The following is a 22,951-nucleotide window of genomic DNA, read 5'->3' as shown; positions in this document are numbered from 1 at the left end:
AAACTTCTTCCTTTGAGCATAAGATAAATTTGGAGGCATGATATTACTCACAAGGTAGTTCATAATGTCTGCAAACCACGGTTCTTCTTCTTGTACCCCAAACAGCTGCTCATCGGGAAAAGACTCATTTATCAATGTCTTATCTTGTGAAGTTGCACTTGGGTCTTCCAAATACGAGAGATGATCAGCGACTTGATTCTCAGTACCTTTTCTGTCCTTGATCTATAATCCAAATTCCTGAAGCAAAAGAACCCATCTAATCAATCTAGGCTTCGACTTTAAGATGAGATATCGAATCGCAGTGTGATCAATGAAAACTGTCACCTTCGTCCCAAGCAAATAAGCACAAAACTTCTCAAAACCGTAGACAATGGCCAAAAGTTCTTTCTCAGTAGTAGTAGTATAATTCAGTTGAGCACCATTGAGGGTCTTACTAGCATAGTAGACCACATAAAATATATTTTTCTTTCTCTGCCCAAGAACTGCTTTAACTGCATAGTCACTTGCATCGCACATCATCTAAAAAGGTTTATTCCAATCAGGTTCAGTTATGACAGGTACCGTGATCAAACTCTTTTTCAAGAACTCAAAAGCAGCTAGGCACTCATCATCAAACTTGAATGGGACATCCTTCTCTAGAAGATTGCACAATGGTTTAGATATTTTCGAGAAGTCCTTGATGAACCGCCCTTAGAAACCCGCATGACCAAGAAAGCTGCGAACTCCCTTAACGGAAATTGGTGGAGGAAGATTTTCAATGACCACCACCTTGGCTTTGTCCATCTCAAGATCCTTACTAGAGACCTTGTGCCCAAGAATAATGCCCTGTCGCACTATAAAGTGACATTTCTCCCAGTTGAGAACCAGATTGGTCTCAACACACCTTTTAAGAACTGCGCCAAGATTCTGCAAGCACTAATCAAAAGATTCACCAAACACAGAGAAATCATCCATAAACACCTCCACATTCTGACCAATCATGTCAGAGAAGATATCCATCATGCATATCTGAAATGTGGCAAGTGCTCCACACAAACCAAAAGAAACTCTTCTGAAGGCGAAAGTACCAAATGGACAAGTGAAACTAGTCTTTTCCTGATCTTCTGGAGCAATACAAATCTGATTATAGCCCGAATAGCCATCCAGAAGACAGTAGTACTCGTGTCAAGCCAATCTGTCAAGCATCTGTTCAATAAAAGGCAGAGGGAAGTGATCATTTCCCGTGGCCTTATTTAGCTTTATGTAGTCTATGCAAACTCTCCACCCCATGAATGTTTGAGTAGGAATGAGCTCATTCTTCTCATTAGCTACAACCGTGATACCTCATTTCTTCGGCACACACTGAATTGGACTCACCCAAGAACTATCAGAAATAGAATAGTTGATCCCTACATCCAGCCATTTGAGAATTTCCTTCTTCACAACTTCTTTCATGATTGGATTAAGCCTTCTTTGTTGCTCAACAGTAGGCTTGCTACCTTCCTCTAGCAGAATTTTATGCATGCAATAAGAAGGGTCGATTCCCTTAATATCTGCTATAGTCCATCCAATTTCCGATTTGAACTCTCTCTGAATTCTTAAGAGTTTTTCCTCATCACTACCTAAAAGGTGAGATGCAATAATCACAGGAAAAGTAGATGCATCACCTAAAAAAGCATACCTTAAGTGTCCAGACAATAGTTTAAGCTAAAGTGTAGGAGCTTCCTCAATAGATGGCTTGAGGCGCTTTGGAGATTTGTTCAGCTCCTCCATTCCAAGAGATTCAAAAAGGCATATCCATCTTCCGCTTCCAGGGAGAAGCATTCAGATATTGCAACTGCTCATCACCTTCATCATCTTCACTATCTAAATTCCCCAACAAGGCCTTTTCTAAGGCATCAGACCTTAGCAATTGATCAAGTTATGAAGTAACTACAGAATCGACCAACTCCACCTTTAAGCACTCCTCATTTTCTGTAGGGAATTTCATGGCATTAAAAACATTGAAAGTTGCATCCTGATCCAGTACTCGCATAGTGAGCTCACCCTTCTGTACATCGATCAAGGTTCGGCCCGTAGCCTAGAATGGTCTTCCCAAGATTATGGGAATCTTCTTATCCTCCTCCAAATCAAGAATTACAATATCAGCAGGGAAGATGAGTTTATCAACCTTGATCAAAACATCCTCCACAATGCCTTGTGGACATGTAATAGAACGATCGGCCAACTACAAGGTCATATAAGTCGGCTTTGGATTAGGCAAGTCCAACTTCTTGAAGATTAACAAAGGCATCAGATTGATGCTAGCTCCCAAGTCACATAATCATTTATCAAATGACACTTTCCAATGGTGCAAGGAATAGTGAAGCTTCCAGGATCTTTAAGCTTCGGAGGCAACTTTTGTTACAGCACAACACTGCATTCCTCCATGAGAGAAACGGTTTCTAAGTCATCAAGCTTCACTTTCCGAGAAAGAATACCTTTCATAAACTTCGTATAACTAGGCATCTGTTCAAGAGCTTCATCGAAAGGTATGTTGATATGAAGTTTCTTGAACACCTCCAGAAACTTCTCAAACTGCTTATCCAGCCTTTTCTTCTGCAGCCTTTTAGGAAAAGGAGGTGGAGGATAGATCTGCTTCTCCCATGTATTACCCTCAGGAGGAGTGTGTTCAACAGTAGTCTTCCTTAGTTCCACTTCAGCTTCCTTCTACACTTCTTCTTCAGCCACAGCTTCTTCATCCGAAACTTGAGAGTGTTCGGATTCACAACCTTTTCAGACCTTAATGTAATTGCCTTTACCTGCTCCTTAGCTTCCCTCTTTCATGGCACTTCAGTGTCACTAGGGAGTGTACCAGGTTGACGATATAGCAAGACATTGGCAATTTGTCCAATTTGATTTTCCAAGGTCTTGATAGAAACCGCTTGGCTCTTACACATGAGCCTCAACTCCTCCAATTCATATTTTTTATTAGACTATTGCAGTTGGAGTTGTTGCCTTGGTACGTATTGCGGTTGCTGAAAACCAGGAGGGTTGTATTAGATTTGCTGGATACTGCTGATAAGGCTGTTGAACCGCATTCTGAGAATCGCTCCAACTGAAGTTAGGATGATTGCGGTTGTTAGGATGATAGGTGGTTGGCACAGGTTGCTGCAACCTCTGAAAGATGCTCACAAACTGAGCTGATTCACTAGAAATAGCACACTGCTCCATCTCATGGGTACTAGCACAAAGCTCACAGACACTAGTGATCTGATTAACTCCATAATTAGCCAAAGAATCCACCTTCATCGTTAAATCCTTAAGCTGAGCAGCTATAGCAGTAGCTACATCTAACTCCATAATTCCTGCTACCTTGCCCTGAGATAGTCTCTAAGTAGGATTCTGGTATTCATTCGCAGCCATCAGTTCAATCAATTTATAAGCTTCATCATAGCTTTTAGCCCACAAGGCTCCTCCTGATGCTACATCAATCATGGGTCTAGAAGTAGAACCCAAACCATTATAGAAGCAGTTAATGATCATCTGGTCAGGAATCCCATGGTGAGGACACTTTCGAAGCATCTCCTTATGGCGATCCCAAGCCTCACATAAAGATTCTCCAGATTGTTGAGCAAATTGAGTAAATGCGTTTTTGATTGCAGCAGTCTTCACCATAGGAAATAATTTAGTTAAGAACTTTTGAGCAAGATCCTCCCATTTGGTGATAGGCCCTGGTGGTAGAGAATGTAACCAGCACTTAGCTTTATCCCCCAGAGAGAATGGGAAAAGCCTCAACTTGATAGCATCTTCAGAAACTCCCTCAAACTTGAAAGTGTCGTAGATTTTGATGAAATCTCTGATGTGCATGTTGGGGTCTTCTGTCGGAGAACCCCCAAAATGAACTGAGTTATGTATCATCTGAATCGTGCTCGACTTGATCTTAAAGGTATTAGCCGAGATGGCTAGTCGAACAATGCTAGACTGAATATCATTAATCTTTGGTTGAGAGTAATCCATCAAATCCTTCGGATTCGCTTCTGGTTCTCCCATTACAATAAGAGCCTCTTCTTCAACTTTCTCCTCGACAAAAACTTCCTCGAAAATTTCCTTAGCTACTAAAGCTTCTTCCTTAGCTTGATCCAGTGTTCTCTTGCGAGATCGAGAACGCGTATGCATACATGCTCGCTAGAGTTCCTGAAACATGACATGGAAATAAGTAGGTAACAATTTCCGAGTCAATGAACTTTAATGACCACTGATGACAAACATATAAACTAAAAATTAATCCCAAGTCCCCGGTAGCGGCGCCAAAAACTTGTTAGGATGAAAACACGCGCTAATATTCATGCAAGTATACGTGATCGTAAGTAATATAGAATTAATTCTAGTTCGTTCCCACAGGGACTGGTTTAAGTTAATTTTAATCAATGTACTTATGCAATAATAGTATGGTTATTATCCAATGCTAAGACGAATAACAAATTGAGGTTGTTTTAACTACGCTTAACGAAGAGATTATACTAAAGAACATTAACTAAGAGAATAAATAGATTTACATACTATATGACACAAACATGGGATTCTAACTTCATTAAATACTTCATTCAATAGCCTTTTCATTCTTAACCTTGGCATGCAATGGTGATGACACTAATCAGATAACACGAAACTGATAAACACCAACTTTCTTTGTACGAATACAATACTACCAGACATCCACAAAAGAGATAGAAGCTGAATAGACACCAATTATATTGAGACCCTATATGTCTATAGAATTTGACAACATAACGGTTCAATGCACAAGTTATCTATCATGATTACATAGGGCAAGTAAGATGGTTGAAATTACCTACAAATCATGCATAATAAATACATGAACCTATGTTAGCATGGCAAGTTCTAAACCCCTAAATTCACTTTTGCTTCATTAGAGATTAACACGCTATCTTATAAGTTCGCAACGCTCATAAGACGAATAAGCACAACCAATACTAGGATATCATACAATCACCACACACTAAGGCATCGAAACAAATTAATTGAAGAAATTCATAAATAAATCCGCTAGAACCCCGTGATAACGATTAGCCCATAATCGGACTCATCATCAACGTGGGTTCCGATGAAAGCATGGTATAATAAATGTAGTCTTTATATTAAATAAATAATAAACCAAGTACAAAACAAGAGTATAAGTTCACAAGCAAGAAAACTAGCATCCAAAGTTACAACTTAAAATAAAGAATCACAAGTATAAACTAGGGTTTCTTCGCCTTGGTTGAATTGTGATATACGGTCTTCTTACTCTTTCTCCTTAAGCTCTGGTACGTCTTGTTATGAAAATGATCATAAGTTATGTTTATATAGCAGCCCATGCAGATTAGAAGTCTTTCGGATCAAAATCAGAGTAGGAACAGGATTCCTGGAATTCGACCCGGCGCGGCCGCGCGCTTCACCAGCGCGGGCGCGCTGCACTTCTGTAATCCTAGCGCGGATGTGCGCTACTACAGCACGGGCGCGCTGACTCTCTGGAGAAAATCCTAACTTCTGCTTTTCTTGCTGGTTTGAGTTGGTCTTTTCGTGAGCAATCTTCTTGACACCATCCTAACACCATATTAGCATCAAAACAATGCCAATTCACCTGAGTCTTTTATTTAAGCCTGAAATGCAAAAACACTACAAAACACATCAAAAACACAAATAACTTGAGTACAAAATACCAATTCGAGCCTTTATAGGACATAATAAGTGGACATAAATGCCACTTAACAATACACTCAACCGGGTAAAACTGGGCCATCTTTGCATTAACCTCTGCCTCGAAGACCCCCTCTACGGCTTCGGGAAATCTATGATGTAATAACCCCAATTTTTGGAATTTTTTAACCCTTATGAATAGTGTTTTTGCTGAATGAGAAAACTTTTCATGCCACACTATGTAGGGGTTCTGTTATAGATATATTCTGAGATTTTATTAGTACTCTATATGGTATATAAGTGTATGTAAAGATCGTCAGAATCCAATTCCGAACACTTTGATTTTTCCCGGAAATCCACTAGATACGGAAAGAATTGAGTATAAGGTAACAGGATAAAAAGGATTTAAATTAAAGGATTATAAAAGAGGATCATAAAAGGAATATAATGTATTGAGAAAGGTTAAGGAAACCCAAGTAATAAGATCCCGGGTATGATCCCTTAAACGAGAAACGAGAACGAAAGTTAAGCGAACCGTATAACAGATCAGCGGTCATTAGGCAAACAATTAGGAAGTTAATCAAGGAGGTTAGGGATGATGAGGTCATCTAACCAATAAGAAGAGGGCAAGTAAAGGATGATGACATCACAAAGTGACATAAGCATGACATAGGGGGAATGAGGTGTGGTTGATTTAAACCACACAAAGTTCAAGGTTAGAAAGGTAATTAACCAAAACCAAAACAAAAACAACCAAGCTAGGAAAAACAAATCAAAAACACAAAATCATTTCATTCTTCAACATTGCTCTCGGCTTTTCTTCATTTCAAGAAGAAGAATTTTCAAAATTCAAGTTTCATGCTTCCTTAATTGGTAAGATAATTATCTAGTACTCCTTATGCATAGATATGGCTATCCTATAAGTTTAAGCCTCCAATTCATTCTCAATCTCTTCCAAGAAATCAATGAAGAAGATAATAAATAGTGATTTCAAGATTTTTAACTTGATTTTTCTTGTTTTTCCTTTAAGATCCAAGCATCCCTAAGTCATCTCAAGGCTTCTTAAGGCTTCCTAGCTACTCCAATCAGTTCAAGGAAGGTATAACATCTCCAAACCCTAGCTTTACTTTGTATATTAGGATGATTTTGATGGTTATGGTAAAAGAGTAGCTTGATGCTTGTTGGTTTAGAGTTTGAGTTGAAATGGCAGTGAATTGAATGTTGAATCTTGTTGATTAGTTAAAGGACTTAAGTATAGTTTTAAATTCATGTTTGAGAATAACATAAATTGGAGAACTTGAGGTGTTGGGGCTATTGTAGTATGGTATGGATGGATTTTGGGTTGTATGAATGAATTGGGGTTGATTGGTGGTTGATTTGTAATGGTATAAATTGGGAAATCACGTAAACATAGCCGTCGTAATGTCCAATTTACTTTAGACTGCTTTTGTTCATAACATTAGGATCCGAGAACTCCCTTCTAGGTTTTTACCATTGCCATGATTAGATAGTTCATGTTACGAGCTTCGTTTTGTTATGTGGTTCGTTTGATTCCGATGTACGGTTTAGGAGAAACGGCCGTTTTAAGTAACGACGTTTCGCGAACGAACCATTACCCCTCGCCTTACTTTGAAACATAGGTTAAAGACCTTAAAGGACTAACTGGAGTATGAAACATTTAAGTAAAGTGTAATAGGCAGTTGGTAAGACACTCGCAAAAGAATTGCCTTAAAACTCGTAATGGTTAATTTATTAAAAATGGTGGAGCCAAGGGTACTCGAGCGACTTAAGTGAATCGTTAAGCGCAAAGCGAGCGTTAGAGTCTAAATTGGTTAAAGTATAGATTTATAAGTGACTTTGGTTTAATTACAACTTATATGTTGTTTATAGGTTACCAGACTCGTCCCAAGCCATTTGTAACCCCTAGTCGCTCAGGCAAGTTTTCTACCCGTATAACTGTTGTTGTGATGTATATGTGTATATGCATGATTTTGTGATAAATGCATATTTGTTATTAGCAAATTCTTGTGATATATTGTAGCATGTGATATGGTATATATGCATGCCTGTTTCGTATTCTTGATTTATATATCTGTTGGTTCAAATGCTTATTAGTTGCATAATACCTATGCTAGAGATAAGCAGTAGTTGCGTATACCCTGAGTATAGGGGACCCAAAGGTGAACCCTTTCTTAAAAACCGGGAGTAGATGTTCCCGGGTATATGATATATATATATATATATATATTTATATTTATATATATATATATATTGATATAGTTTTCAAAACTATTAATCGAATAAGGTTTATTTAATGAATATTACTTGAATATTCATTCGAGGACTTATGACTCACTTTATATTATTTACTGAATATTACTTGAATATTCATTCGAGGAATTATGACTCACTTTATATTATTTAATGAATATTACTTGAATATTCATTCGAGGACAGATGACTCCGCTTATATTATTTAATTGAATATTATTTGAATATTCATATGAGGACCTATGACTCCAATTATTTTCTGAAATGTATTCTTTATTTTACTAAAGAATAAGGTGTCGATAATCAAACTTATTTTTTTGATTATTCAAATAAAGATAGTACTTTCGTATAAGTATATCTTTGGTTATTTAGTACTCATTTCAAGTATAAGTTTTACAACTTCTACTTCAATTATTTGTATAAAGATTATTCTTTAAGGGAACATTATTTAAATGATAATATTCAGATATTTTCTAATATATCGGGACTTATTTACTTTATTAAATTAGCATTACTCCAAACATTCTTAAAAATGTTTTCGAGTCTTCAAAATGATTTTAAAAGTTAGAGCGGATCCCAAAACTCATTTTTATAATTAAGATCTTCCTTTCGAAGGGGATTTAAATACTCGCTCAAAACTTGAGGGATCCGGCTCAGTGGTGTATTTTACATTCGCAACGAGGTTGCTGTTTTGATAAATGAATTGATTACTTACCCAACATTCGGGAAGTAAGTCCATCTATTGAGTCGGCATAAGCAACATGGGCTCAGTGGGCGTCCATGAAAGTGTAAGGGGCTCAGTGGGAGTCCATCAAATGCGTAAGTGGCTGAGTGGCAGTCCAGCATAAGGTCCTATTGCGACCAGGGTGATGACCAGTGGGGAATTCGTCCATCTACTAGTAGAAAAGGTTACTTATTGGTATCTTTGCCTGATCAGCAAGATATCAGGTTTATGCCAAGGTTTTCTCCTTTCCAAAATTCATTGGATATTGCAACTCTGTTTATAATTTTTATAACAGAGGTTTTCAAGGAGTGTATGAAATGTATATATATATAGGTGTATATATATATCGGGACTTAATGAAGTATCTCGTAACTTTATTATTTATAATAATATTTCAAGGATTGAATCTATTCAAGTCTTATCTTGTAGTCTCATCTGGGTGATGAACTTTTGAAACTGATTATAACTTGAACGGTGGTAGTACAAGTAGTATTTGGATATAAGTATATTGGAGTATCTTGTAACTTCATCTTTTAAACTTATATCTAGTAAATGATTATCTTGTACATGTCAAAGATTTTCGGAAAAATGTTGAGACAAGGTTAGATATATGAGATCACCTTAAAACGATATTTTATACAGTTATAAATGGGAACTCTGTGTATATTATACATGTCAGAGGATTTCAAAGATTGTGAAAAGTATATATGTACATATATACTAAATATTTTGCGACTTGGTCACGGTAAGATATCAAACTTGGTTCATTTCTTCTTGACCAAGACTTTCATGAGTACTATGAGAATGCTCATATATTGTAAATCATTATACATATTATTTTGGTGGGCTTGTTGCTCACCCTTGCTTTCTTCTTTCATCACACAACATCATCTAGACAAGATGAACAGGACCAAGATTCCAATTCGCAAGCGGTTAGAAAATATTCTGCAGTTTTCTGGAAGCGTTGATGCCGCCGTAGCTGAGGTAGGAGCTACCAATAGGCTAGGTTTTCAACTATTGATGAACCAGATTTATGTATATTTATGAATTGTAATAATGGCAAAGAAATGTAAATTTATTCAGAAACCCTTTTAAGGTGTATTGGCATATAATTGTGGAATAAAACGACTTGTGATTATTTTTGGATATTCATCTCTGAGACTATAACTTGTGGTGTGTGTGTTTATGGTGGGGTCACAGTACAGAATAGTTGATTAATTATTAAGATTGGGTGTTATTAAGGGAAATGGAACTCGTGACAACCGGATCCCCGACCCCGGATTTGGGGGTGTTACAGAAATGGAAATGGTATCAGAATTAAGCGTTATAAACCTCAGAGATGATGTGACGTTAAGATAATAAGTTCACTAAGATAATAAGAACTCTTTCCAAGTTCATAGTCGGGCTACCTAACGTAGTACTGACAGTTAAAACCCTTACGAGAACCCTTATAAATATCGTGATAGTAACATAGTTCGTTCTCGTATAGGGCAGCGGGGCACCGAACCCTGAGGTTCAGGAGCATCAGCATTAGGATGTTTTATTATAAGTTGGAGATCAAATTGTGAATCCGATAGAGTACCCTAATGAGGGACCGGATGAGATTCATATTGAGAATGTTGCGGTTGAGGATGTTATTCCGGAAAGGATTGTGGCTGAGGAGGATCTCATGGAGGATCCTGATGAGAATGAAGAGAGGATTGCTGAGGAATTGATGACCGTAGTCAGGGCGACTACCAGAGCAAGAATGGCCGCGAGGGTGGAACTAGAGGATGAAGAGTTACCAAGGGCACAAAGATTAATGAGGGCAGAAGGAGTGGGGCCTTCCATGACACTAATTATACCAGTATCAGACCCTCTTCCCGAGGTTCCTAAAGACATCCATGAGGTTCCACCAATTCCTGTTCCCTCCCCTGTACAGAGCCCAACACCTACTGAGGAAATGCCACCTTTATCTCCTGCACCATTGTCACCTGATACCGTGCTTGGTTATCCATTTGGATCCCCTGGGCCTGCACCACCTGCACCCCATGGACTGCTAGATGCAACCACTCAGGCTTCTCTTATCGCCGATTATTACATGACTTTGGGTGGCCTGTTCGAGGCCCGTAATGTTAGGAGTGATCTGTTGGATCGACTTACTGCACCAAGGATTGAGGGCGGGGTACTTTCGGCAGGATTAGCTCATAGCATGGAAAGGATTGAGGCTATCACCCGTGTTACAGCTAGAGGTCATCTTGAGGGTCAGATTGATCCAGCTCTACTTGCCACTATCTTAGACCTCATCACCTCTGTGATGGAGCAGGTTAGGGATGTCGTGCGTGCCCGCATTTCTTGATCCATGGTAGTGTGCAGAGCCAGAGCGATCAGACAAGGGTTTCATGTAGCACCGCTTTTGGAGGATTAGCCTAAGATTATGAATGATTAGTTTTAATGACTAGATGATTATCTATGGCAGTACTTTTGGGATAGAAGCGATCAGATCACATGATGTAATTCTCTTTAATGTGTTCAGTTATTGTACCCTCAAACCAATGGTTATGTATATATTCGTTAATTTCAGTTCAGATCAGTTTGTTGTGATAAGTTCATATTGTTAATTGCACTATTAACACTTAAGAGAGTGTCATGAAGTTTATAGAACTTGAGAATTCATAATTTGCAATCATGCAAGGACAGAACGAGGGAAAGACTTAAGCAAAGTAAGTAAGACAAATATCCAGAGATTCTTAAAATTTTTCCAAGCATTATGCCCCCATGAGGAATAAGATTAGGGGCAAACCTTGAATGTGATAATCAAGGAGGTCGTAATTAAGATATAAGGAACCCAGAATATAATGAAGTGGAAAATGAAGATTTTAAATTAAAAGATGACCCCAATTATGGGGAGTAGGAAGAAATATTTAGACTGAGAAAACAGAAGTCGAGCAAGATAGGAAGAACCAGGATGGTACTCCTATTGGGCAATCCATGGACCTGCCTAAAACAAAACTTATACTTTTACCCTAACCACCACCTTGAGGAAACAATGTGGTGTGAAATTCTTTCAGGACCTTTAAGTCGCTAAGCTCTCAAAGTTCCAAGGAAATAGCTGACCCAGTCGAGGAAAGAGCCTGGCTAAAGGAAATACAGGAATCATTTGAGATTCTAAATGATTGACGAATCATAAAAGACTGTTTCTGTCACTTACCCTCCTAAGAGAGAGACCACACACTGGTGAAAGACCAAGAAAGGCATGGAGCAAGAGGTTATGATAAACTGATTAAAGTTCAGTCGATTGTTTTCAGGAAAGTACTTCCCAAGGTTATGGAGATAGTGTAAAAGCCTTAGAGCCAGAACAAAGGCGGACGAGTATGATGAATTATGAATCTAAGCTGTAAAAGTTGTCAAGATTCATTCTGAGGACACGAATCCAGAATGACGGGATATTTGAAATCAATGCTTATGTTGTGTTGGTTCATGAAATAATGATAAGAGAAAGGAAATTAAAAAGAAACTGAAATGGAAAGGAATATAGAGGCAATAGAGTTTGAGGAATAATAAGGAAGTTGGGTATGAGGAAACCCTAAAGACTCGTAGCAATAGAAATAGAAAAGTATGTAATCGTCAGGATGAGGGTGATTCACCATGAGTTAAATTGTTGGTTGAAGGCATAAGAGATACATATATTGTACCCCCTTTAAGTTGGGAGGATTCAAGGAAACCTTGAGATAGTTCAAAGGATAAATAATGAGATGCGGATAGACTGAGGAGACAAGGAAGTAAGAAATTAGGAAAAGTGGATGAAGAAAGTGACCTTCGAGAATGTGAATTGGAAGACCGGTGGCTTGATACCCAAAAAGGGAGACGCCGGGCATGAAAGATATCCCAGCATCGAGGTGACTGTTGAGATAAACAACAAAAGTAAATAAGAAATTATTAAGAAGAAGTTCACGTTAAACACAACCAATATCTTCCAGAATATCCTTGTTATCATTACCGAATCAGGCAAGAAAAGTGGATAACCGTTATTGTCTTTTGGAGGCCATATGGATTGACCTCATTTTGGATAAGGATATTATTATGAAATTAGGCATATACTATCGAGGTGGGAATGATTGAATAAAGACACCCTCATCAGGGATATATGACTTAATTTATCCATGGAAGGATGCATGTACCTTTTTAAAGGTGGAATTAAGGATAGAACATCGGTAACTTAAAACGAATCCTAGGGGAATGCATAAAGGTTGGCATTTCACCCTTAATAGGGACAGCATGAGTTTTGACAAGTATGAATTGGAAAGGATCAAGGTAACAACAACCTTTAAAGATCAGTAAAGAAATTTTTCAGAAGTACATAGACAATGGTTCTAGTATTAGTAAATGGTATTTTGATATGCCCTGTATCTAGGGAATACAGGAGGAACGATTCAAGGATAACCTTAGAGGTTTTACAAGGAGAAAGGTAATATTCAAAATTCTCAAGAATAGAAATATTGATAAAGGAAATATGACGTAATTATAATGATGCCAAGTGGGGCACGTGTTAAACCACGAGAAAGTATGGATCGAACCAGTAAAGGTCGAAATTGTTCAGGGAAATTAGGACCTAAGATAAAAGATGTTCTAAGTATGATTGAGAGTCAGTCGTGACAGTGATTAACCTCTAAAGACTGAGGCAATAACTTATGAAAAAATGGTGATATTTTTTTTACTCATCAGATTTTAAGGAAAACATCTTCACATAAGCAGTGATTGAAATGAGGTAGAAAATTTATTTGGAGGTGGTTAAAATGACATTGACTGTAAGGAAATTTTACTATCAGGAAAGGCCAAAGAGGTGGCCGACACTTTAATGGTAAGAGGATAATTATAGGCGCTTGTGCCAAAGGAATACAGTGATGATGGTTAAAGCTGTGAAGGTTGTATTATGGTTTGGAAGATTGACATTCCTTCTGATGACTGTGCAATACCCAACCGTAATAGTAGTTGGTAAAGGTTTAATTCATGTAATCGCCATGAGCGGGCTATCTATCTCAGAAGGTACTATCTTGAGATAAGCCAGGACCATGTTTCAAAAAGGACTAGACGAACCTTTGAGTTAAGTCTTCTATTGAAGGCATATGATTAAGAATGGTATTAACCTGCTATTGTTGCTTTGATTGAAACTCTTCTGTAATTTTATCTGCTTCATGTCATGTATGTACATCAGGATCTAGAGTGTTCTTCATGAATCATGAATGGTAATTATGTTACCTCCTTAGGAGAATTCTATACGACATGTATGGACTCCGTATGGTTAGATATTAAGATTTCATGGAAAGTGAATTACAACAGTAGGTCAGTGGTGGACCATAGTAATGCAGCAATGATTCTGTGAGTAATGAGTCGATTACAACCATGAGATTGGGTACCACTAATCGGGTCGTGGTGGTTTATAAGTTATCATTGATAGACTAATTAGTAGATTATCTACCTATTGAATATTTATTCCTTCTTATCAATAGAGAGTCGTATTACTATACGAGGAAGGTTGCAGTGCAAGCATAAATTCTAGTAACGGTGATGTCAAGAATGAGATCCCAGATTCGATTTTTGATATCGAGGGAGTTTCAAAGGTGATTGTGTATAAGCTCGAGCAAGAGCATGGGTCCATAGAATGATGGATGGAATAGTAAATAATTAAGCATGTGAAATGCGATGCGATAATACTTGATATATATACACATATATTTTGTTCTCCTATGACAAACCTCTATAGTTCAGAGGTAGGTTCCAAGCTAGATATTTTGTGGCAGTATATTTTTTTCATATACACAATTCTCTTCAATTCGTTCTTTTCTCTTCTTTTCATTTCATATAAGCTGAGAAGAACAACCCTTCTAGAAGGGGAGGTTTTGCCGAATGACTATCTATCTGTGTGATAGAAGCCTAGTAGGATACCACATGTTGTTTAATTGCTTGTCAAGTACTAAAGGCTGACCACATTCTGTACTAACTATGCAATAGAACAAGTGTTCATGATCATAGTGATCTCTCAACAAATTCCTTTACTTCTATATGATGGATCAAGCTTTCGAAGATGGAAGCAGCTAAAGGAAGTAGTATCAATACAGTGGTATTCTGATTCTAACGCGTTCGTGATACTAAGATTGACGTGGTTATTAAAAGGTTATAGAACGCTAACGAGCAAAAGTATAACCAGTATAATATTAGGAACGGAAGGTAGTAGCGATTGCGAACTGGAAAAGAATGGGTATTGAGAAGCAAAAGCTCTAATGCTAAAAGCTATAATGAGAGTCTGTGCAATAGACTTGAAAGAATTTGGAATGATCACTTAACACGGATTGAGTTTTCTCACGATAATAGATCGTATGTCAGGTATCGAGATGTCATCTTATGAGATCTTTAAGGGAAGAAAATGTCGATCTCCCTTATGTTAGGATGAAGTTGTAGAGCGCAAGATGCTCGGACCAGCAGTGGTCCAAAGGACCAAGGATATGATAGATTTAATCAGAGGACGGCTGGTAGTAGCCCAAGATGGACATGAGAAATATGTTGATTTGACACGAAAGGACAAAGAATAGGAAATAGGGGACCTAGTAATGTTAAAGGTATCCCTTGGAAAGGATTGATGAGGTTCAAAAAGAAAGGAAAGCTAAGCCTACGAATTGTTGGACCTTTTGAGGTATTAAGACGTATTGGGAAGTTAGCATACGAGCTAGCCCTACCCCCGAACTTGTAGCAAGACATAACGTGTTTCACGTATCAATGTTAAGGAAGTGTAATTCGGATGACAGATAAATAGGGGCATATGAGCGCATAGACATGCAACCAGACGTAACCTATATGGAGCAACCAGAAAGGGTTATAGACTAAAAAAGGGACAAGTGCTTAGGAGAAGAGTTATCAAACTAGTCAGAATTTGATGGTAGAACCACAATGTGGAAAATTACATAAGAGTTAGAAAATGCAATGCTAAGAAAGTATCCCTACTCATTTTCTATCTGATTTCGGGACGGAATCCTTTTAAGGAGGGGAGACTGTAATAACCCCAATTTTTGGAATTTTTGTAACCCTTATGAATAGTGTTTTTGCTGAATGAGAAAACTTTTCATGCCACACTATGTAGGGGTTCTGTTATGGATATTCTGAGATTTTATTAGTACTCTATATGGTATATAAGTATATGTAAAGATCGTCAGAATCCAATTCCGAACACTTTGATTTTTCCCGGAAATCCACTAGATACGGAAAGAATTGAGTATAAGGTAACAGGATAAAAAGGATTTAAATTAAAGTATTATAAGAGAGGATCATAAAAGGAATATAATGTATTGAGAAAGGGTAAGGAAACCCAAGTAATAAGATCCCGGGTATGATCCCTCAAACGAGAAACGAGAACGAAAGTTAAGCGAACCGTATAACAGATCAGCGGTCATTAGGCAAACAATTAGGAAGTTAATCAAGGAGGTTAGGGATGATGAGGTCATCCAACCAATAAGAAGAGGGCAAGTAAGGGATGATGACATCACAAAGTGACATAAGCATGACATAAGGGGAAGGAGGTGTGGTTGATTTAAAACCACACAAAGTTCAAGGTTAGAAAGGTAATTAACCAAAAAAAACAAAAACAACCAAGCTAGGCAAAACAAATCAAAAACACAAAATCATTTCATTCTTCAACATTTCTCTCGGCTTTTCTTCATATCAAGAAGAAGAATTTTCAAAATTCAAGTTCCAAGCTTCCTTAATTGGTAAGATAATTATCTAGTACTCCTTATGCATAGATATGGCTATCCTATAAGTTTAAGCCTCCAATTCATTCTCAATCTCTTCCAAGAAATCAATGAAGAAGATAATGAATAGTGATTTCAAGATTTTTAACTTGATTTTTCTTGTTTTTCCTTTAAGATCCAAGCATCCCTAAGTCATCTCAAGGCTTCTTAAGGCTTCCTAGCTACTCCAATCACTTCAAGGAAGGTATAACATCTCCAAACCCTAGCTTTACTTTGTATATTAGGATGATTTTGATGGTTATGGTAAAAGAGTAGCTTGATGTTTGTTGGTTTAGAGTTTGGGTTGGAATGGTAGTGAATTGAATGTTGAATCTTGTTGATTAGTTAAAGGACTTAAGTATAGTTTTAAATTCATGTTTGAGAATAACATAAATTGGAGAACTTGAGGTGTTGGGGCTATTGTAGTATGGTATGGATGGATTTTGGGTTGTATGGATGAATTGGGGTTGATTGGTGGTTGATTTGGAATGGTATAAATTGGGAAATCGCGTAAACATAGCCGTCGTAATGTCCGATTTACTTTAGACTGCTTTTGTTCAAAACATTAGGACCCGAGAACTCCCTGCTAGGTTTTGACCATTGCCATGATTAGATAGTTCATGTTACGAGCTTCGTTTTGTTATGTGGTTCGTTTGATTCCGATGTACGGTTTAGGAGAAACGGCCGTTTTAAGTAACGACATTTCGCGAACGAACCATTACCCCTCGCCTTACTTTGAAACATAGGTAAAAGACCTTAAAGGACTAATTGGAGTATGAAACATTTAAGTAAAGTGTAATAGGCAGTTGATAAGACACTCGCGAAAGAATCGCCTTAAAACTCGTAATGGTTAATTTATTAAAAATGGTGGAGCCAAGGGTACTCGAGCGACTTAAGTGAATCGTTAAGCGCAAAGCGAGCGTTAGAGTCTAAATTGGTTAAAGTATAGATTTATAAGTGACTTTGGTTTAATTCCAACTTATATGTTGTTTATAGGTTACCAGACTCATCCCAAGCCATTTGTAACCCCCAGTCGCTCAGGCAAGTTTTTTACCCGTATAACTGTTCTTGTGATGTATATGTGTATATGCATGATCTTGTGATAAATGCATATTTGTTATTAGCAAATTCTTGCGATATATTGTAGCATGTGATATGGTATATATGCATGCATGTTTCATATTCTTGATTTATATATCTGTTGGTTCAAATGCTTATTAGTTGCATAATACCTATGCTAGAGATAAGCAGTAGTTGCGTATACCCGGAGTATAGGGGACCCAAAGGTGAACCTTTTCCTAAAAACCGGGAGTAGATGTTCCCGGGTATATATATATATATATATATATATATATATATATATATATTGATATAGTTTTCAAAACTATTAATCGAATAAGGTTTATTCGATAAGTTTATATTATTTAATGAATATTACTTGAATATTCATTCGAGGACTTATGACTCACTTTATATTATTTAATGAATATTACTTGAATATTCATTCGAGGAATTATGACTCACTTTATATTATTTAATGAATATTACTTGAATATTCATTCGAGGACAGATGACTCCGCTTATATTATTTAATTGAATAGTATTTGAATATTCATATGAGGACCTATGACTCCGATTATTTTCTGAAATGTATTTTTTATTTTACTAAAGAATAAGGTGTCGATAATCAAACTTATTTTTTTGATTATTCAAATAAAGATAGTACTTTCGTATAAGTATATCTTTGGTTATTTAATATTCATTTCAAGTATAAGTTTTACAACTTCTACTTCAATTATTTGTATAAAGATTATTCTTTAAGGGAACATTATTTAAATGATAATATTCAGATATTTTCTAATATATCGGGACTGATTTACTATATTAAATCAGCATTACTCCAAACATTCTTAAAAATGTTTCCGAGTCTTCAAAATGATTTTAAAAGTTAGAGCGGATCCCAAAACTCATTTTTATAGTTAAGATCTTCCTTTCGAAGGGGATTTAAATACTCGCTCAAAACTTGAGGGATCCGGCTCAGTGGTGTATTTTACATTCGCAACGAGGTTGCTGTTTTGATAAATGAATTGATTACTTACCCAACATTCGGGAAGTAAGTCCATCTATTGAGTCGGCATAAGCAACATGGGCCCAGTGGGCGTCCATGAAAGTGTAAGTGGCTCAGTGGGAGTCCATCAAATGTGTAAGTGGCTGAGTGGCAGTCCAGCATAAGGTCCTATTGCGACCAGGGTGATGACCAGTGGGGAATTCGTCCATCTACTAGTAGAAAAGGTTACTTATTGGTATATTTGCCTGATCAGCAAGAAATCAGATTATGCCAAGGTTTTCTCCTTTCCAAAATTCATTGGATATTGCAACTCTGTTTATAATTTTCATAACAGAGGTTTTCAAGGAGTGTATGAAATATATATATATATAGGTGTATATATATATCGGGACTTAATGAAGTATCTCGTAACTTCATTATTTATAATGATATTTCAAGGATTGAATCTATTCAAGTCTTATCTTGTAGTCTCATCTGGGTGATGAACTTTTGAAACTGATTATAACTTGAACGGTGGTAGTTCAAGTAGTATTCAGATATAAGTATATTGGAGTATCTTGTAACTTCATCTTTTAAACTTATATCTAGTAAATGATTATCTTGTGCATGTCAAAGATTTTCGGAAAAATGTTGAGACAAGGTTAGATATATGAGATCACCTTGCAACGATATTTTATACAGTTATAAACGGGAACTCTGTGTATATTATACATGTTAGAGGATTTCAAAGATTGTGAAAAGTATATATGTACATATATACTAAATATTTTATGACTTGGTCGCGGTAAGATATCAAACTTGGTTCATTTCTTCTTGACCAAGACTTTCATGAGTACTATGAGAATGCTCATATATTGTAAATCATTATACATATTATTTTGGTGGGCTTGTTGCTCACCCTTGATTTCTTCTTTCATCACACAACATCAGCTAGACAAGATGAACAGGACCAAGCTTCCAATTCGCAAGCGGTTAGAAAATGTTCCGCAGTTTTCTGGAAGCGTTGATGTCGCCGTAGCTGAGGTAGGAGCTACCAATAGGCTAGGTTTTCAACTATTGATGAACCAGATTTATGTATATTTATGAATTGTAATAATGGCAAAGAAATATAAATTTATTCAGAAACCCTTTTAAGGTATATTGGCATATAATTGTGGAATAAAACGACTTGTGATTATTTTTGGATATTCATCTCTGATACTATAACTTGTGGTGTGTGTATTTATGGTGGGGTCACAGTATAGAATAGTTGATTAATTATTAAGATTGGGTGTTATTAAGGGAAATGGAACTCGTGACAACCCGGATCCCCGACCCCGAATTTGGGGGTGTTACATATGATCCCCATCCAGGGTGTAATCTATCTCCACGTCACTTTCGGAACCGCCCCGCGACAAGGCTCCCATGTCATGAAGTTCTATTTGATAAGCACAACATCATCTTACAATATGATCTTGGGAAGGCCCACCATCTCTAAACTCCGGGCTATCCCATCAATCATACACCTAAAACTCAAATTTCCTACCTCGGGCAAGAGACATATATATGGCAAACAGGTATTACGAACAAGCCCTAGTCATGGCTGAGACGGAGCCTGAGAGCATAAAGAAGGACATGTCCCTACCCAAGGGGCAAAGCCGAAAGAAGCACCGGGAACATCTCAGAAAAGGACCAAAATTGGACGTGAACGTTATAAAAGATTCTGGATATAGCGTAACTAATGCAGATGCCCGAATTCAAAAGTTTGTTGAAATTCAGGAGAAAATCAAGGTCGAACCAGCCTTAAAAACAATATAATATAGAGTTTGACCCCGGGAACCCCACCCGGAAGTTGAAAATCAGAAAAGTCCTAGAGTCAAACTTTTAGAAAGAGCTGGCTCATAAACCTGTTGAAGGAATACGTCGATAAATTCGCATGAAGCCCGGAGGACATGGCCGGAATTGATGAATCAGTAGCGATGCATAGCTTAGATGTTGATCCCAAGCAAAGGTCGATCAAAGAAAAACAAAGAAATTTTTCCCTGGAACGCCAACAAGCAATCAATGAAGAAATAGAGAAACTCCTGAAGGCAGATATTGTTTGCGAAATTAAATATCCGGATTGGCTGGCCAATGTGGTGCTGGTCAAGAAACCGAATGGCAAGTGAAGGATGTGTATTGATTACACAAGCCTAAAGATTCCCACCATCTCCATAACAGCGATCAGCTGATTGATGTGACCGCGGGGCATGTGATGTTGAGTTTCATGGACGTTTTCTCCGGGTACAACCAGGTCAAGATGGATTTAAAGGACATTACAAAAACAACCTTCGTAACTCACTGGGATATCTATGCTTTTTTCATGATACCTTTCGGACTCATCAACACCGGAGCAACCTATGAGAAAATGATGAACATCATCTTTAGAAATCAACTGGGAAGAAATATTGAGTCATACATCGATGACATGATCTCGAAGTCCATAACAGTCTCGGACCATATCAAAGATCTCAAAAAATGTTTTGACAACTTGAGAAAATATAATATGAAGCTAAACTTAGAAAAATGTGTATTCGGGGTGTCCGCGGGAAATTTTCTGGCTTTCGTGGTTAGCGAAAGAGGAATTGAAGGAAATCCGGAGAAGATCAACGCCAGAATTGAAATGAAAATTCCATGGACTCAAAAAGATATTTAGAAATTAGCAGGATGCCCTGCAACACTTTGCATGTTTATCCCAAAACTTGAGGAAAGATGTCTCTCATTCTTTGAATTGCTTAAAGAAGCCCGAAACAAAAAGCTAATAGAATGGAACCCGGAATGCAACATCGCATTTGAAGAAGTCAAGAAATATCTCATGAACCCTCCAATCCTATCTATAACAGAAATCGGAGAACCTCTCTCTCTCTAATAGAATGGGGACGATTAAGCACAAGCCATGTGTACTTAGAAAATTTTCTCATTTTTAATATTAAACTCCATCCCGGGGACGATTAAGCACAAACCATGTGTACTTAGAAAAATTTCTCATTTTTAAGAAAAACCCTATCCCGGGGACGATTACGCACAAGCCATGTGTACTTAAAAAAATTTCTCATTTTTATTAAACCACATCCCGGGGACAATTAGAACAAGCTGTTAGATATATTTGATAATGTTATGGCTAATATGTTTTATGTTTAGCTTTCAGATCTTACTTAAACAGGATAAATCAGTACTTAACTGTTGATCAGTACTTATACTGGAAGTCAGGACTTAAGGATATCAGTACTTATGTTATCAGGAGATAATCATCAGAAGATAGATATCAGAACTTAAGTGCTGAAGGACGATCAGATAAGGACAGTAGCTGATTAAAGGAAAGAAGATCAAGATAAACATAAGAAGAGATATGCATGAAGAAGGAATTCTGTAAAGAATGGAATACTTGGAAGAAAAGATATCTGATTGATATATTTTAGGAGGCAGAATTATATTCCATATCAATTAGCGATTATCTTGTAACTGTGTAGTATATAAACACAGACATAGGGTTTACACTATAAGTGTTATCATTATTAGAGAAGATTATTCATTGTAACCCTAGCAGCTCTCGTGATATTTGTTCATCACTGAGAGGTAACAGTTCCATACTGTAACAGAGTTTATTGTTTCAATAAAGTTTATTTTCTGTTACTTAAGTTCTTAAAGTTCGATTTGAGTGTACTATACACTGTATTCACCCCCTCTACAGTGTGTGTGTGACCTAACAATTGGTATCAGAGCCTATCTGTTAACATACATACAGTTAAAGATCCAAACACAATCATGTCGGACACAGAAACTCCAACTAAGCCTACCAAAACTGAGGAACCACCAAAGACACAAATTCAGAGTCGGTATGAGACCATCAGAGTTCCCATACTGAGACCATCTGAATATCCCATATGGAAGGTAAGGATGACCATGTTCCTGGAAGTAACAGATCCAGAATACCTTGATAGAATCAAGGAATGCCCTCACAAACCAACCAAGCTCGCTGTTGCAGTTGCATGTGAAGCAGCAAAGACCGTACCAAAGGAGAAGAGTGATTATACTGCTGAAGACATAGCATCAATTGCTAAGGATGCTAAGGTACGACACTTACTGCATAGTGCCATTGATAATGTAATGTCAAACAGGGTAATCAACTGCAAGACTGCTAAGGAGATATGGGATGCTCTGGAAACAAGGCGTCAGGGAACTGACACAATTAAGAAGAACAGGAAGACAATACTCACTCAAGAATTCAAACCTTAAGTTCCTGTTAGCTCTTCCTGAATGCCGGGATTTGAAGGCAACGACAATAAGAGATAACTACAATCTTGATGAAACAACTCTTGACAAAATCTATGGAATGCTCAAGACTCATGAGCTGGAGATGGAACAAAGAAGCAAGAGGAAAGGAGGAAAGTCAAGGACAGTTGCTCTTAAGGCTGAAGAAGAATTCCCCAAAGCAGCTTCCTCAAAGAA

At 37.3% G+C, this 22,951-nt stretch overlaps 1 non-coding gene across 1 annotated transcript; it reads left to right on the top strand.

The window, feature by feature from the left end:
* Positions 1–3,514: 3,514 nt before the first annotated feature.
* Positions 3,515–3,621, top strand: LOC141669241 (small nucleolar RNA R71). Its single transcript, XR_012553531.1, has one exon. It is a non-coding gene; the product is annotated as a small nucleolar RNA R71 (small nucleolar RNA).
* The last annotated feature ends 19,330 nt before the right edge of the window (positions 3,622–22,951 follow it).

The sequence above is a fragment of the Apium graveolens genome, chromosome 6 (assembly GCF_009905375.1).
Source record: "Apium graveolens cultivar Ventura chromosome 6, ASM990537v1, whole genome shotgun sequence".
In the NCBI taxonomy this organism is placed as follows: domain Eukaryota; kingdom Viridiplantae; phylum Streptophyta; class Magnoliopsida; order Apiales; family Apiaceae; genus Apium; species Apium graveolens.
This window is presented reverse-complemented; position numbering and strand designations above follow the sequence as displayed.